This window comes from Oryctolagus cuniculus, chromosome 1 (assembly GCF_964237555.1).
Source record: "Oryctolagus cuniculus chromosome 1, mOryCun1.1, whole genome shotgun sequence".
In the NCBI taxonomy this organism is placed as follows: Eukaryota; Metazoa; Chordata; class Mammalia; order Lagomorpha; family Leporidae; genus Oryctolagus; species Oryctolagus cuniculus.
The window spans coordinates 74422610-74437295 of record NC_091432.1 but is presented as its reverse complement, the minus strand read 5'-3'; the positions used below and the strand labels follow the sequence as shown (position 1 = coordinate 74437295).

At 41.0% G+C, this 14686-nt stretch overlaps 1 long non-coding RNA gene across 1 annotated transcript in view; it reads right to left on the bottom strand.

Moving 5' to 3' along the window:
- The window catches only part of LOC138850187 (uncharacterized), a 143285-nt gene that overhangs the window by 860 nt on the left and 127739 nt on the right, over nucleotides 1–14686 (bottom strand). The window lies entirely within an intron of this gene.

Genomic DNA, 14686 nt, shown 5'->3' with positions numbered 1-14686 from the left:
AGCCAGGTGCTTCTTCCTGGTCTCCCATGCAGGCGCAGGCACCCAAGCACTTGGGCCATCCTCCATTGCCTTCCAGGCCACAGCAGAGAGCTGGACTGGAAGAGGAGCAACCGGGACTAGAACCCGGCGCCAGGTTAGCCAAGTGAGCCATGGGGCCAGCCCCCAGGTTACCTGCTAATCTTGGCTCCAGGGAAGCAATGTGATAGAGGAATATTAAGAAAGGTAATAGTAGGAGGTCAGCACTGTGGCATAGTAAACTAAGCCTCTGCTTGCAGCACTGGCATCCCATACAGGTGCTGGTTCATGTCCCAGCTGCTCCTATTCCAATCCAGCTCTCTACTAATGGCCTGGGAGGGGAGTGGAGGATGGCCAAAATGCTTGGGCCCCTGCACCCATGTGGGAGACCCAGAGTAGTCTCCTGGCTCCTGGCTTCCAATCGGCCCAGCATCAGCTGTTGCAGCCATTTTGGGAGTGTACCAGCAGATGAAAGACCTTTATCTCCATCTCTCCCTCTCTCTTTCTGTAACTCTGCCTCTCAAACAAATAAATAAAAACCTTTAAAAAATGATAATAGTTGGCTACTGAAATTTAAAGCAAAGCAATATGGGTAAAGGCTAAATTCTTGTTCCCATTTAATATATCAGTTTTACATAGAATTTTTCCCATGGTGTAGATAAGAAAGCCAGAAAATTAGAGGCAGAGGAGAAAGGGGATATAAAACAAAAGTAAAGGAGAAGCCCATCCCCTATAATTCAATGCTACTGAAGGCAGAGGATGGGCAGAAGATAGAAGAGAAAAAAAAACAGATGGGGAGATAGCCAGACTGTGCTCCAGGTTTTCTCCATGGGTTGAAATCCTGACTCTTTGAAGACAGCAGTCAGTGAGGGGAGTCCTCTTGCCCTCTTCCTATTTGGAATCCTAGGAGGTGGTTACCTTGTGGGCCTGACACCCCTACACAGCCATAAGAACTTAGAGATTGGCCACATCAAAGTAAAATTCAGTGGAACACCATGATCAGAAAGAGACAGCCAGAGCTCAGCTCCTTCAAGCTGCCTTCTCTGCCTCCCAGATACAGGAACCCAGGAGTCCCCACTGGGTCCTGGAAAGAGGAAGCAGAAGCAGAAAGTAGCCAAATCTGAGAGTGAGCATTCCAACCATAGAATCTACTGTGATGAGGGGTTACTCAGTAAGAGAATGGGCCCTATCCCAACACCCCATCCCACCAACTTGAAGCAGGTAGAGGACATTTAAACGCTCAGTGGAGATGTTAGAACCAACAGGGGTCAGGTGAGGTTGGCCGCCAGGAAGCGCTGCAGCCTCTGCTAAGCCAAGAGAAATCAGGCTGCAAGTAGCACCAGCTTTGACTTCAGACACAATGCCAGCAGGACAAGCAGCCCTCAAGGGGACAAGAGGTGTTGTCATGGAAACAAAAGGCACTGTCATGGAAACCAGAATAATCTGGGGATGCCACAGGAATCCAAAGACCTCTTCCCTTTCCGCTGACAGAGGAAAACAGTGAGCCCCGGCACTGCCTCATTCACCTAAATGCCATCATGTGGAGGAACAGGACTGTGGCCAGAACTCCAACTAACAGAGTTGCTTTGGAAAACACACACACACACACACACACACACGCACACACACACACACGAGAAAAACCCTATGTATGAGAAGCAGCCACCACAGGCAGAAGGAACTAAGAAACTGAAGAAAGAGGGCAAACCTAAGATTCCATAGAACATAAGTTATTGAGGAGACTGACAGAAACATGGTCTCGGGTAGCCCCTAGACATGGATCCCTACATCATAGTAAAATATTTATTTATTAAGCTAAACAAAGGTGGCCTACTGCTAACCCAAGCCACCTAGACTTTCTCAAGAAATATTAAAAACTCCAGGTATTGGGGGCCCGCACTGTGATGTAGTGGGTAAAGCCGCCACCTGAGGTGCCGGCATCACATATGGGCGCTGGTTAGAGTCCCTGCTGCTCCACTTCCAATGCAGCTCTCTGCTATCGCCTGGGAAAGCAGTAGAAGATGGCCCAAGTCCTTGGACCCCTGCACCTACATGGGAGACCTGGAAGAAGCTCCTGGCTGCTGGCTTTGGACTGGCGCAGCTCCAGCCATTGCGGCCATCTGAGAGTGAACCAGTGGATAAAAGACCTCACTCTCTCCCTGCCTCTGCCTCTCTGTAAATAAATCTGTAAAAAAAATTCCAGGTTTTTTTTTAGATTTATTTATTTATTTGAGAAGCAGAGTCGCAGAGAGAGTGGTCTTCCATGCGCTGGTTCACTTTCCAAATGGCCGCAACTGCCAGAATTGGGCAGATCCGAAGCCAGGAGCCAGGAGCTCAAGCACTTGAGTGAAGTACCCAAGCACTTGAGCCATCCTCTGATGCTTTCTCAGGCCAGTTAAGCGGAGAGCTGGACAGGAAGAAGAGCAGCCAGGACACAAACTGACACCCATATAGGATGTTGGCACCGCAGGTAGAGGTTTAACCTACTATGCTACAGTGCCAGTCCCAAAATTCCAGGTGTTAGATAAAAAATATTCCAGGGTCTAGCCCAGCAAGACAAGCCCAGCAGACTATCTTAATGCCTTTGTTTATCCCATAAGTTTGAGGATTTCTATCAGGGTTACCTGGAGTATATGATGGCAGTTAAGTCCAAAATGGCTACCATTACATCAATAGATTCCCTACACTTAGTCAAGGAAGGAAGTGCTATGGGAGACTCCTGGACAGCTCACAGAGTTGTAGAAGGAGCTGCCCAGGAACTGGGGAATACAGGGGTGCTGTTATTAAAATAGAGGGAAGGGAAGCTGAACAGGCAAACATAGCAGATGTAACAGTTTCCCCCTTAGTAAACAAGGAGACCTAGTCCAGGAAGCAATTATTCATCCATTCATTGAGTATTAAGCTGAGTAGAGAGGAGCAAGACTACAAAGCTGAATCAACATGGCCTCTAGCTTCAAGAAGTTATGAGCCAGTGGGAGGCTCCTCCCTGGAGGAAAAAGCAGTGATGTAGGAGGAGTGTTGACATCATAAGAATGAGAGAAAAGGACAATTCTCACTGGTTACACCAGTAAAACTGGGCACCTGAGCCATGTTTTAGAAGTGTAATAATGATACAGAAGGGAAGGAAACTATCAGATAAAAGAGGAAGCATAAGAAAAACATAGAGGAGGGAAGAACAGAGGTGTCTTTAAGGACCTGCCAATAGCCATGCATGGCAGGTGCACAGAATGCTTGATGCAAGTCTGAAAACAGGAACGTTGAAAGAAAGGCCAGAAAGGAAGTGCTTTCAGGGCAAGGCAAATGATGTGGCTTCATCCTGTGAAAGATGAGGAGCTACCGAGTTTTTTAAAATCGTACTCCATTTTAGAATGCTCACTCTGGCAGCAATGTGAGAATGAATTTGGAAAGGACAAGACACAGGATTCTAGTCCATGGGACAAGGACAAAGGATGAAAAGGGCAATGGGTTATAAGGAATTTTCCTCAAAAAGAGGGAGCATTGGCAACTCTGCAACAATCTATTAAGGCCAAGCCACCAATCTATCCCCAGGATGCCTCTACTCTTGCCTCCTCAAGAGTAACACATAGTAATTATACATCTATGGAGTACAGTGTGGTATTTCAGTGATTGTATATAATGTGAATGATCACATCAGAGTAATTGACATATCTATATCTATCACCTCAGACATTTATCATTTCTTTGTTTAGGAAACACTCAAAATTCTCTTTTAGTTATCTTGGAATATACAATTGATTATTTTTTTTATTTATTTATTTATTTCTTTTTTTTTTAACTTTTATTTAATGAATATAAGTTTCCAAAGTACGAATAATGGATTACTATGGCTTCCCCCCCATACCGTCCCTCCCACCCACAACCCTCCCCTTTCCCACTCCCTCTCCCCTTCCATTCACATCAAGATTCATTTTCAATTATCTTAATATACAGAAGATCAGCTTAGTATACCTTAAGTATGGATTTCAACAGTTTGCTCCCACACAGAAACATAAAGTGAAAAATAATACATGATTTTTTTTAAATGATGATGAAATCAGAGCAGACCTATTGTCATGTTTAATCCCAGTGAGAGTCAAGTTGGGAGTTGATAGTTTCTTTTCTTTTCTTTTTCTTTTTTTTTTTTTTTTTTTTTTTTTTACAGAGGATCAGTTTAGTATGCATTAAGTAAAGATTTCAACAGTTTGCACCCCCATAGAAACACAAAGTGAAATACAATTGATTATTTTCAACCATAGTTATCACACATGCTATAGAACACTAGAAGCTACTCCTCCTATCCAATTGCATTCTTCTTAACCATGCTCTCTCCACCCCACCCTCCTCCATACCCCAAAACCTCCTCAGGTCTAGTAACCACTATTCTCCGCTTCTTTGAAATCAATTTAACTTCCTCGTTTAAGTGAGAACATGCAGTATATGTCTTTCTGTGCCTGGCTTCTTTCACTTAACATACGGTCCTCCAATTCCATCCATATTGCTGAAAATGACAGAATTTCATGTTTTGATGGCTGAATAACAACATTCCAATGGGCTATTAGAAAACTACTGCAATAAACATAGGAATGCACATGTCTCTTCAAATACTGATTTCATTTTCTTTGAAATAAACTCAGTAGTGGGATGGTGGGGTCATCTAGCAGTTTTACTTGTAATTTCTTGGGAAACTTCCCTACTGTTTCCCATAATGGCTACACTAATTTCCATTCCCATTAGCAGTACAAGGTTACATCCTCACCAGAATTTTTTGTCTTTTTTATACTAGCCATTTTAACTGGAGTGAGATAACAGTTCATTGTAGTTTTGATTTACATTTACTTTGTGATTAGTTATGCGGAACATTTTTTCATATGTTTGTTGATTATTTGTATATCCTCTTTTGAGATATGTCTATTGAAATTATTTTCTTAGGGGTTGGTGCTGTGGCGCAGTGGGTTAAAGCCCTGGCCTGAAGTGCCAGCATCCCATATAAGCACCAGTTCTAGTCCCAGCTGCTCCTCTTCTGAACCAGCTCTCTGCTATGGCAGTGGTAGATGGCCTAAGTGCTTGGGTCCCTGTACTATGTGGGAAACTGGGAAAAAGCTCCTGGCTTTGAATCAACTCAGTTCTAGCCATTGTGGCCATTTGGGGAGTGAACCAGCGGATGGAGGACTTTTCTCTCTCTCTTTTCCACTCACTGTCTGTAACTCTACCTCCCAAATAAATAAAATCATAAAAAATATATATGTTGCTTGGCCTACACAGGGATGCTGGAAGGAAGAAAGGAAGAAAGGAAGAAAGGAAGAAAGGAAGAAAGGAAGAAAGGAAGAAAGGAAGGAAGGAAGGAAGAAAAAGAAAGAAAGAAAGAGAAAGAAAGAAAGAAAGAAAGAAAGAAAGAAAGAAAGAAAGAAAGAAAGAAAGAAAGAAAATAGTTGCAAATACTGTCTCTTTACTCTATTGATTGTTTCCTTTGATGTACATAGCTTTTTAGTTTGATATAAGCTGACTTGTTAATTTTTGGTTTTGTTGTCTCTGCTTTGGGAGTCATATCCAAAAAGTCTTTGCTCATACCAACATCCTGAAGTGTTTTCCTGTATTTATTATAGTAGTTCAAAATTTGGGGCCTACATTTAAGTCTTAGATCCATTTTGAGTTAGTTTACATATTTTTTTTTCTCTTTTATTTTCTTAGGTCTGTTTGATCTTTTTTTTTTATTTATTTATTTAATGAATATAAGTTTCCAAAGTACGAATAATGGATTACAATGGCTTCCCCCCCATACCGTCCCTCCCACCCACAACCCTCCCCTTTCCCACTCCCTCTCCCCTTCCATTCACATCAAGATTCATTTTTGATTATCTTAATATACAGAAGATCAGCATATTTTGAGAAATACGGATCCAGTTTGTTTCTTCTGTATGTGGATATCCAAATGACTGAAAGTCTAAATTCCCCTGACCCTCACTGCAAACGTTCTTCTTCTCCAGTTTCTGTCTACTGATTATATGGAAATTTCTGCCATCAGTTTCCAGACCAAAACGCAGAAAAAGTAATTTTGACTCTTTTTGTCTCGCAGTCTTCCCACAACCAATCCATCAAGCCCTGCCAGTTCAACTACATATTCCCAGTACTACCACTCCACCCCAAGTCACTATCATTTCTTTCCTGGATTGGTACAATCCCTTTGATTCACTCTTGCTCCTCCTCCTCAATACAATCTACAGAGGGAGCCAGAGTGAAGATTCTGCATTGTAATCAGATCCACAGTGCCTTTCTATTGCTTAGAATAAAGTAGAAACTTCTTTTTTTTAAATTTTATTTAATAAATATAAATTTCAAAAGTACAACTTTTGGATTATAGCAGTTTTTCCCCCATAACCACCCTTCCACCTGCAAACCATCCCATCTCCTACTCCCTCTCCCATCCCATTCTTAATTAAGATTCATTTTTAATTATCTTTATATACAGAAGATCAACTTAGTATATACCAAGTAAAGATTTCAACAGATTGTACCCACACAGACAAAGTATAAAGTACTGTTTGAAGACTAGTTTTACCATTAATTCTCATACTACAGCACATTAAGGACAGAGATCCTACATGGGGGGGGGGTGGTAAGTGCACAGTGAATCCTGTTGCTGATTTAACAATTGACACTCTTATTCATGGTGTCAGTAATCACCTGAGGCTCTTGTCATGAGCTGCCAAGGCTATGGAAGCCTCTTGAGTTCACGAACTCCTATCTTATTTAGACAAGGCTATAGTCAAAGTGGAAGTTCTCTCCTCCCTTCAGAGAAAGGTACCTCCTTTTTTTTTTTTTTTTAACAGGCAGAGTGGACAGTGAGAGAGAGAGACAGAGAGAAAGGTCTTCCTTTTTGCTGTTGTTTCACCCTCCAATGGCCGCCACGGCTGGCGCGCTGCAGCCGGCGCACTGTGCTGATCTGAAGCCAGGAGCCAGGTGCTTCTCCTGGTCTCCCATGGGGTGCAGGGCCCAAGCAGTTGGGCCATCCTCCACTACCTTCCTGTGCCACAGCAGAGAGCTGGCCTGGAAGAGGGGCAACCGGGACAGAATCCGGTGCCCCGACCGGGACTAGAACCCAGTGTGCCAGCGCTGCTAGGTGGAGGATTAGCCTATTGAGCCGCAGCGCCTGCCGGTACCTCCTTCTTTGATGGCCCCTTCTTTCTACTGGGATCTCACTCACAGAGCTCTTTCATTTAGGTCATTTATTTTTGCCACAGTGTCTTAGCTTTCCATGCCTGAGAAACTCTCATGGGCTTTTTAGCCAGATCTGAATGCCTTAAAGGCTGATTCTGAGGCCAGAGTGCTGTTTAGGGCATTTGCCATTCTATAAGTCTGCTGTGTATCCCATTTCCCATGTTGGATCATTCTCTTCTTTTTAATTATATCAATTATTATTAGAAGACACTGGTCTCATTTATGTGATCCCTTTGACACTTACTCCTGTCTTTATGATCAATTATGAAATTAAACTGATCTGTGCACTTACTCCTCATGAAGGATCTCTGTCCTTAGTGTGCTGTACATTGAGATTTAATGCTATAACTAGTACTCAAACAGTATTTTTCACTTTATGTTTCTGTGTGGGAGAAAACTGTTGAAATCTTTACTTAATGTATGCTAAACTGATCTTCTGTATATAAAGAGAATCGAAAATGAATCTTGATGTGAATGGAAGGGGAGAGGGAGTGGGAAAGTGGAGGGTGGTGGGTGGGAGGGACGTTATGAGGGGGAAACCATTGTAATCCATAAGCTGTACTTTGGAAATTTATATTCATTAAATAAAAGGTAAAAAAAAAAAAAGTTTAGATTCATCGTGTGAAGAAACAAACAAAAAAAAAAGACACTGGTCTTATTTATGTGATCCCTTTGACACTTACTCCTGTCTTTATGATCAATTATGAACTTAAACTGATCACTTTAGTAAGATGACATTGGTACATGCCAATTTAATGGGTTTTGGAGTCCCATGGCACATTTCTAGCTCTAAAGTAGAAACTTCTTACTTAGATCTTTTTTTTTCTTAAAGATTTATTTATTTATTTGTAAGTCAGAGTTACACAGAGAGATGGAGAGGCAGAGTGAGAGAGAGAGAGGTCCTCCATCCACTGGTTCACTCCCCAATTGGCCGCAACAGCCAGAGCTGCGCTGTTCTGAAGCCAGGAGCCAGGAGCTTCTTCGGGGACTCCCACGTGGGTGCAGGGGCCCAAGGACTTGGGCCATCCTCTACTGCTTTCCCAGGCCATAGCAGAGAGCTGGATCAGAAGTGGAGAATCCAGGACTCGAACTGGTGCCCATATGGGATACTGGCACTTCCGGCCAGGGTGTTGACCTGCTGCACCACAGGGCCAGTCCCTCTTATTTAGATCTTACATGATCTTTCCATTGCCTTCCTCTCCCATTTTCCCCTCACTTCATGCCCATTGCTCTTGTGTATGATCCTCAAACACACAAAATTCTTTGACATATTAGAAACTTGGAATTTTCTGTTCCCTTTTCCTGGGATGATCTGCTCTTTGCTATACATATGGCTGACTCTTTTTCATCCTTTATTCTTCAATGAAATATTAATTCAGACTTTCCTTTATAACCATGTCTATGATAAGACATCACTTTCTTCTCACTATTGTTGTCTATCACAGCATCCTATTTGTTTCTATTATGGTGTTGACCTGACTTTGCAAATATTTGACAAAGTATTTTAGTTACAAAAATTTATTATTCATTAGTTAACTTATGTGTGGTTAATTTCCTTATGGATTTTATACCCTGCACAATAATATACTGCCTACCACTCACTAGGCAATCGATTTTTAAATATTTACTGAATGAATAGTTAGAATAATCAGGTAAGGATATAATATTACATTTAATCCCTTCAAAAAATCTTGTAAGTTAGATTTTTTAACACCATTTATAGATAAGTAAACTGAGGGTCAAAGAAGTTATGCAACTCTTCCAAAAATTCTCAAGAAATAAATTGAGGAACAGAAATTCAAAGCCAGTAGGACAAGTTCCAGAGCTTGTTTTTATCTTTCTCAGTAGGCAACCTCCACACACACCATCTCTCCAGGGCACCTGTCACCGTGATGGGTCATTTTCATGCTTTTGAGCTGATGAGAGCGTCAGGAAAAGAGCACCAATTGCTTAATATGAGACATAGAATTGTAAAGTCATCCCAGATTTCATTATCTTCCCACAACTAATTGGAACTCATTAAAAACCTGATTCTGAAAGCAGGAGGAAATCATTTTAATTAGCAATGAGATAGACTATACTTTTTTCCTCAGCAACAAGTCTAAAATCTCAATATATGCTGAAGGAGGCTTTAATTAAAAAGAAAAGTGACTGTTTCCATGAAGGATGGAGAAAATGCTGAAACTGGTCCAAGTCCTTCGCAGCTTCATGGAAGCATTCTACCCCTCTCAAAGACTGCAGTTGTGCATGGTAGCCAATTTAAGCATAAATATTTTTTGTTAGGCTGGTTGCATTTTTCTTCTCTTCTCATACTTATCTGTGTGGAAGAGTCAGGAAAGTTGAAGACACTTGCTACCTACCTTATATCATCTGGCACTTTAGCTATTTTTTTTAACAATTCTAAGAATTCTTCCTGTTGATAATTCACTTTAATTGTGTTTAACCCAGATTTTCCACCTTACATGACCACGAAACTTTTGGCCTTGAAGACATTCGATGAATTTTCTGCAGGGTTGCCCACTAATTTCTCTCATTTCTCTATGTCCATGTTGCTCCTTCCATAAACAGATAGTCTAGCTCCCTTCTTGAACTTAGGCTGGCCTTGTGTCAAAAGAGATGCCACATTTTTCTGGATCTAGTCCTTACAAGGATTGCCAGATTCCTCTTTTTGCCCTTTTAAAAACTGGCTACACTTTAAGAAGTTTTACTACCTTACTAGTCCCCAGCTGTTCCAGTTATCCTAGCCAGACATGTAAAATGAGGCTTCCTGGATGTTCTAACCCCCAACTAAGCAAGCTCACAAGAAAACATGGCCAGCACCACACAGGTGGGAAATGACACACTCAAGACTAAGTGGCCCACACAATCTTGATAAGCAGTAGATGGTTGATATTTTAAGCCACCAGGCTTTGGAACTGTTTGTTACAAAGCCAAGGATAACTAACACAACACATTATCCATCTCATGTTCTACCAAAGAATCTTTCTGGAAACTCTCTTCTTTTACAAATAGGAAAAATGAAGTCCAGGGAGCCCCAACTGGGAAGAGACTTTCACAAGATCATCCAGTTAGTTATAACAGAAACTAACTCTCCTGATTCCTTGCCCAGTGTTCTGTCCACAACACATGATGCCTCTCCTCTAAGGGTCAATCAACAGAACTTTCTCAGAGTAACTATTTCTAATATAATGGTTAGTTTAATTTAATGTATTGAAATTTTAAGTCCTTGGAGGCTCTTAGAATCTTGAAACCATCAAGTTCAATCTAGAATCATAATTATAATTTTATACATATTTTGCCCTCCATATCTATGGATGCAAATCCATGGATTCAACCAAGAATGGATCAAAAATATTCAGAAAAACAAGTGCATTTATACTGAATACACACAAATTTTCCCCCTTGTCATTATTCCCTAACAACTACTTTTATGGCATTCACAGTTGGTATTAAAATAATCCAGAGAATATTTAAAACATGGAGGGATATGTGTAGGTTACATGGAAACACTATGCCATGTAATGTAAAAGACTTTAGCATACCCAGATTTTTATTTTGGTGAGGGATCTTAGAACCAATTCCCTGTAGGGACTGAGGGATGAAAGTATTTTTCTGATTCTTTCCATTGAGAGTTCTCCCCCTATTCCTATGGATTATGTAGTAGCACCTCTCCTTCATTGTAACAGTTAAGTCAATAACCCACGTTCTGGCTCAGAGTTGAAGTCTCAGCCACACATAAGAACTTGGGCAAGTTCATTCAGCTCTGTGCATTTGAACTTCCTCTTCAATAAAATAAAGATACAAAATGCCTTTCCATTGTTTAATTATTAGTAGTTTTTATTTTGTTATGTTATTTTATCATTGATGATTTATTTTCATTTTTTGTTAACCAAAAGCTTAGCTGTTGGTCAGGATTTCTGATCATCACAAAATAGTCAATGTCATCACAATCAGCTTGAATATTTCTTGCTAAACGACATTAAAATTGATGTCTTGGTTTATCTGAGTGGATTCTCTGAGTAAATGATTAATGTTTTCTGGGTTTAGGGAGATGCTAGTGTAGGGAAGGAAAAATTCCTTGTTCTTACTATCCACATAGATTCTCTAGCTGAGGCCCTTTAAATTGAACTGAAAAAAGTCAGATTAATAGGAGAATTTAGAAATGTAATTAACATCAAGTTATCATAGGAACTTTCAAATGAAATGAAGACTTGAAGAAATAATTAAGCCTGAGCATTTTTACATTAGATTTAGTGAAAACTAGAAAGTCATATAAAATATGATACTATAAAAATGTATGAGCTAAAGATACTTAATTGTAGGAAGTTTAGCAAGGCCTAGTCACTTAGCTTCCTCTTGGTATCCTCCATCAGAGATATGAATACTCATTTCCCTTGCATATAGGGAGTGCACTCTCATTTGAGGTTTCAGGGGAGGAGCAGGAAGTCATAGAGTCTTCCTTGCACCAGCCATTCCTCAAATCCCTTTGAGAAAGTATGTGGCAAGCCCCAGTTCCACCCAGCAGGAACAGGTTGAAAAACAAGAGCAAGTTCTTGCTTCAGTTGGACCATAACAGTAATACAGTCCATAGTCTGACTCAAATCAGCCAAATCCAAAAAGGTGTCAAGACTGACCACTGGGGCCAATGCTGTGGCATAGCAAGCTAGGCCTCCACCTGCAGCACCATCAACCCAAATGGGCACCAGTTTGTGTCCCAGATTCTCCTCTTCTGATTCAGTTCCCTGCTATGGCCTGGGAAAGCAGTAGAAGATGGCCCAAGTGCCTGGGCCCCTGAACCCACATGGGATAACCAGAAAAAGCTCCTGGCTCCTGACTTTGGATTGGCCCAGCTCTAGCCATTGTGGCCATTTGGGGAATGAACCAGAGGATGGAAGACCTTTCTCTCTGTCTCTCCTTCTCTCTGTCTGTAACTCTGCCTCTCAAATAAATAAATAATATCTTTTAAAAAAATGATTGACCACTACTTTAGTATTTAGTCTCATTATACTTTCACTATGATGCATTAACATAGTAAAAGTCACTCCCCATGGAGCTATGACATTTTAAAATTGCCATGACAACCTACAGATATGACCGTTCAAGGAGAGTAAACAGATGGATCTCTAACTCCTGAAATTCCCCACTGCTTTCCCAGAAATAAGATGAATATTCTGCCCAAATATTAATATTCATATTCTGGACCCTGTTAATGTAGAACTCCAACAACACACTAAGGCTACTCTGTCTGTGGAGTAGCCCGCTCTTTGCCACTGTTTTAATAAAACCCCATTAATTTCACCTTGTTGGCTTATGACTGATTTCTGTCTTTTGCTGAAACACAGATTGACCCACACAGGGCCACCAGCTGTCCAGATCACCTTCAGTTTAAAATGTTCAATATGCCAAGGCACCATATTTTGAGGTAGCATGTTCTGAACTCTGTCACTAGAAAGCACTTGTGGTCCTTTATCATTATTTAATGTGCCCCTAAGGAGGTGCTAGACCAGAGAACTCTCCTTCCAGCTTTGATGTTCTGGAATTGTATTGACATTCTCCTTCCTCCAGAAATCCTTTGCCAGAGGAGCTTCCAAAGAGCTACTGTGGGCCCCCATTCCATCTGTGTCAGGCTAGGACCCACTCCAGTGAGGTGAGCTGAAGGGGCAAGGGTGGCAGAAGAGCAGTCTGCAGGTCTATGGTACAGGTCCCAGGTATAAATGCATGGGCTCAGTCTATCACTTGGATCCATCCAGTGCTCTTCTGACAAAAGTTGATCTTTGAAGCTAGGTAAGTGTCCAATCAGAGAATGGATTAATTTTTTCATTAAGAACCATGGCCTTTAAGACAGCAACCTTTTAAAATGAAAGTTTACCCTTCAACATCTCAATGCCCACATGACTTTAGGAAGTAATAAGATTTTTTTTCCCTTCCATTGAGAATCAAATGCCAGAGTGAAATACTCTCTGACATTTGTGTTTGGTGTTTGTTTTCAGGATCTTTGCATTTCCTGCCTGAAAGCTTTTTCTGACAAAGTTCATAAGTCTTTTGGTTTCTGCACTTTCAAACTAAACACAAAACAACATCCACAGCCTGGCTTCTTTATTTTCCTTAATCACCCTAAACTCCTTAAATAGCCTCAATTCACTGTGCCTCAATCTTCTTGAAAACTCCCACTTCCTGCCTTAGCTTATGCTGCCCCTGTCCTCTTTCCTACCCTTGTTCCATTTGTGCAACCTAACTCATCCTTCCTTCTTCCAACTTGACTTGAAGAGAAAAAATTGTGAAGAGAGGGTCACTTTGACAGATACTATGATGCCTTGGGTCAACAAATAATCATTAAACCAGAAGTGACACTGGAAAAAGAGCCAGGAAATAAATTCCTGACCTCACTGCCCTGTCCTCATCCAGTGCTTCCCTTGCCACCTCCTTCCAAAATTAAAACAAAGAGGTATCAGAAGTCAAAGGAGCCCATACAGCACAATTCCTGGAGAAGAGTGTATGGGAGATAAGGTGACAGAGTAGGTCTAGAGGGACAGAGGGAAGGTATCCAGCCTTGCAAAATTTTATGCACCTTCATTTGGTACATAATAGAAGCTCAATTAATATTTTCTATCATTATTGTTATTATGGTTATTTCAATTCAACAAAAGTTATTAAATGTTTTTGGCAAGTATCCTTCCTTTGAGGAGTCCCCAGTCCAGTGGAGAGACTTCAATAAATAAATGACACATCAGTGTACAATGTACTATAACTAATGGAGAAAGATCTGCCAATCTCTACCATTATATGACAAACTGCCCAATAGAGCAAAAACTAGAAGCAAAGTATTTTAACATATCAGTTGAATGGATGTACTTTCATCTCCCTTCAGTATCCAGAACTACTTATTTAGAATGTTTAAAAGGAAGGAAGTAGAGGAACCAATAATTGTTTAGTTCCTCTATGTGCCAGGTGTTTTATATACATCTCATTTCACCAACAGAAACAAACATAAAACAGTGTGTTAAAATTGAAGTTTCCACTGAGAAGCCAAGATGATAAATGTCAGATACTAAATAAATGCAAAAACCTACTAGAGGGAAAAATTTCAAAAATGGTGACTGAAAACTGGTTAGATAAAATGCACACATAATGGCCAGGCTGATGGGCAAGAGGCAAGATTTTGAAGAGTCAGTTTTGTGAGAGGATTTGGAGAAGGAATATGGTGCTCTGGGTGTCCCCATCCCTGCTAAACACACACACACACACACACACACACACACACACACACACACACAGAGGTTGAAAGTGTTGCTGTAGAAATCACCAACTGGGTCCACTCACCTGACTCACAGAAAGCCAATCTCTGACTTCAGGGTGGTGGAAGAAAGGAGGTATTTGTTGCAAAGCACAGAGCAAGGAGCCACTAAGCTATAGCTTAATTCCTGGGCTCCCTGAGGAGTTAGAGGGTGAAGGTTCC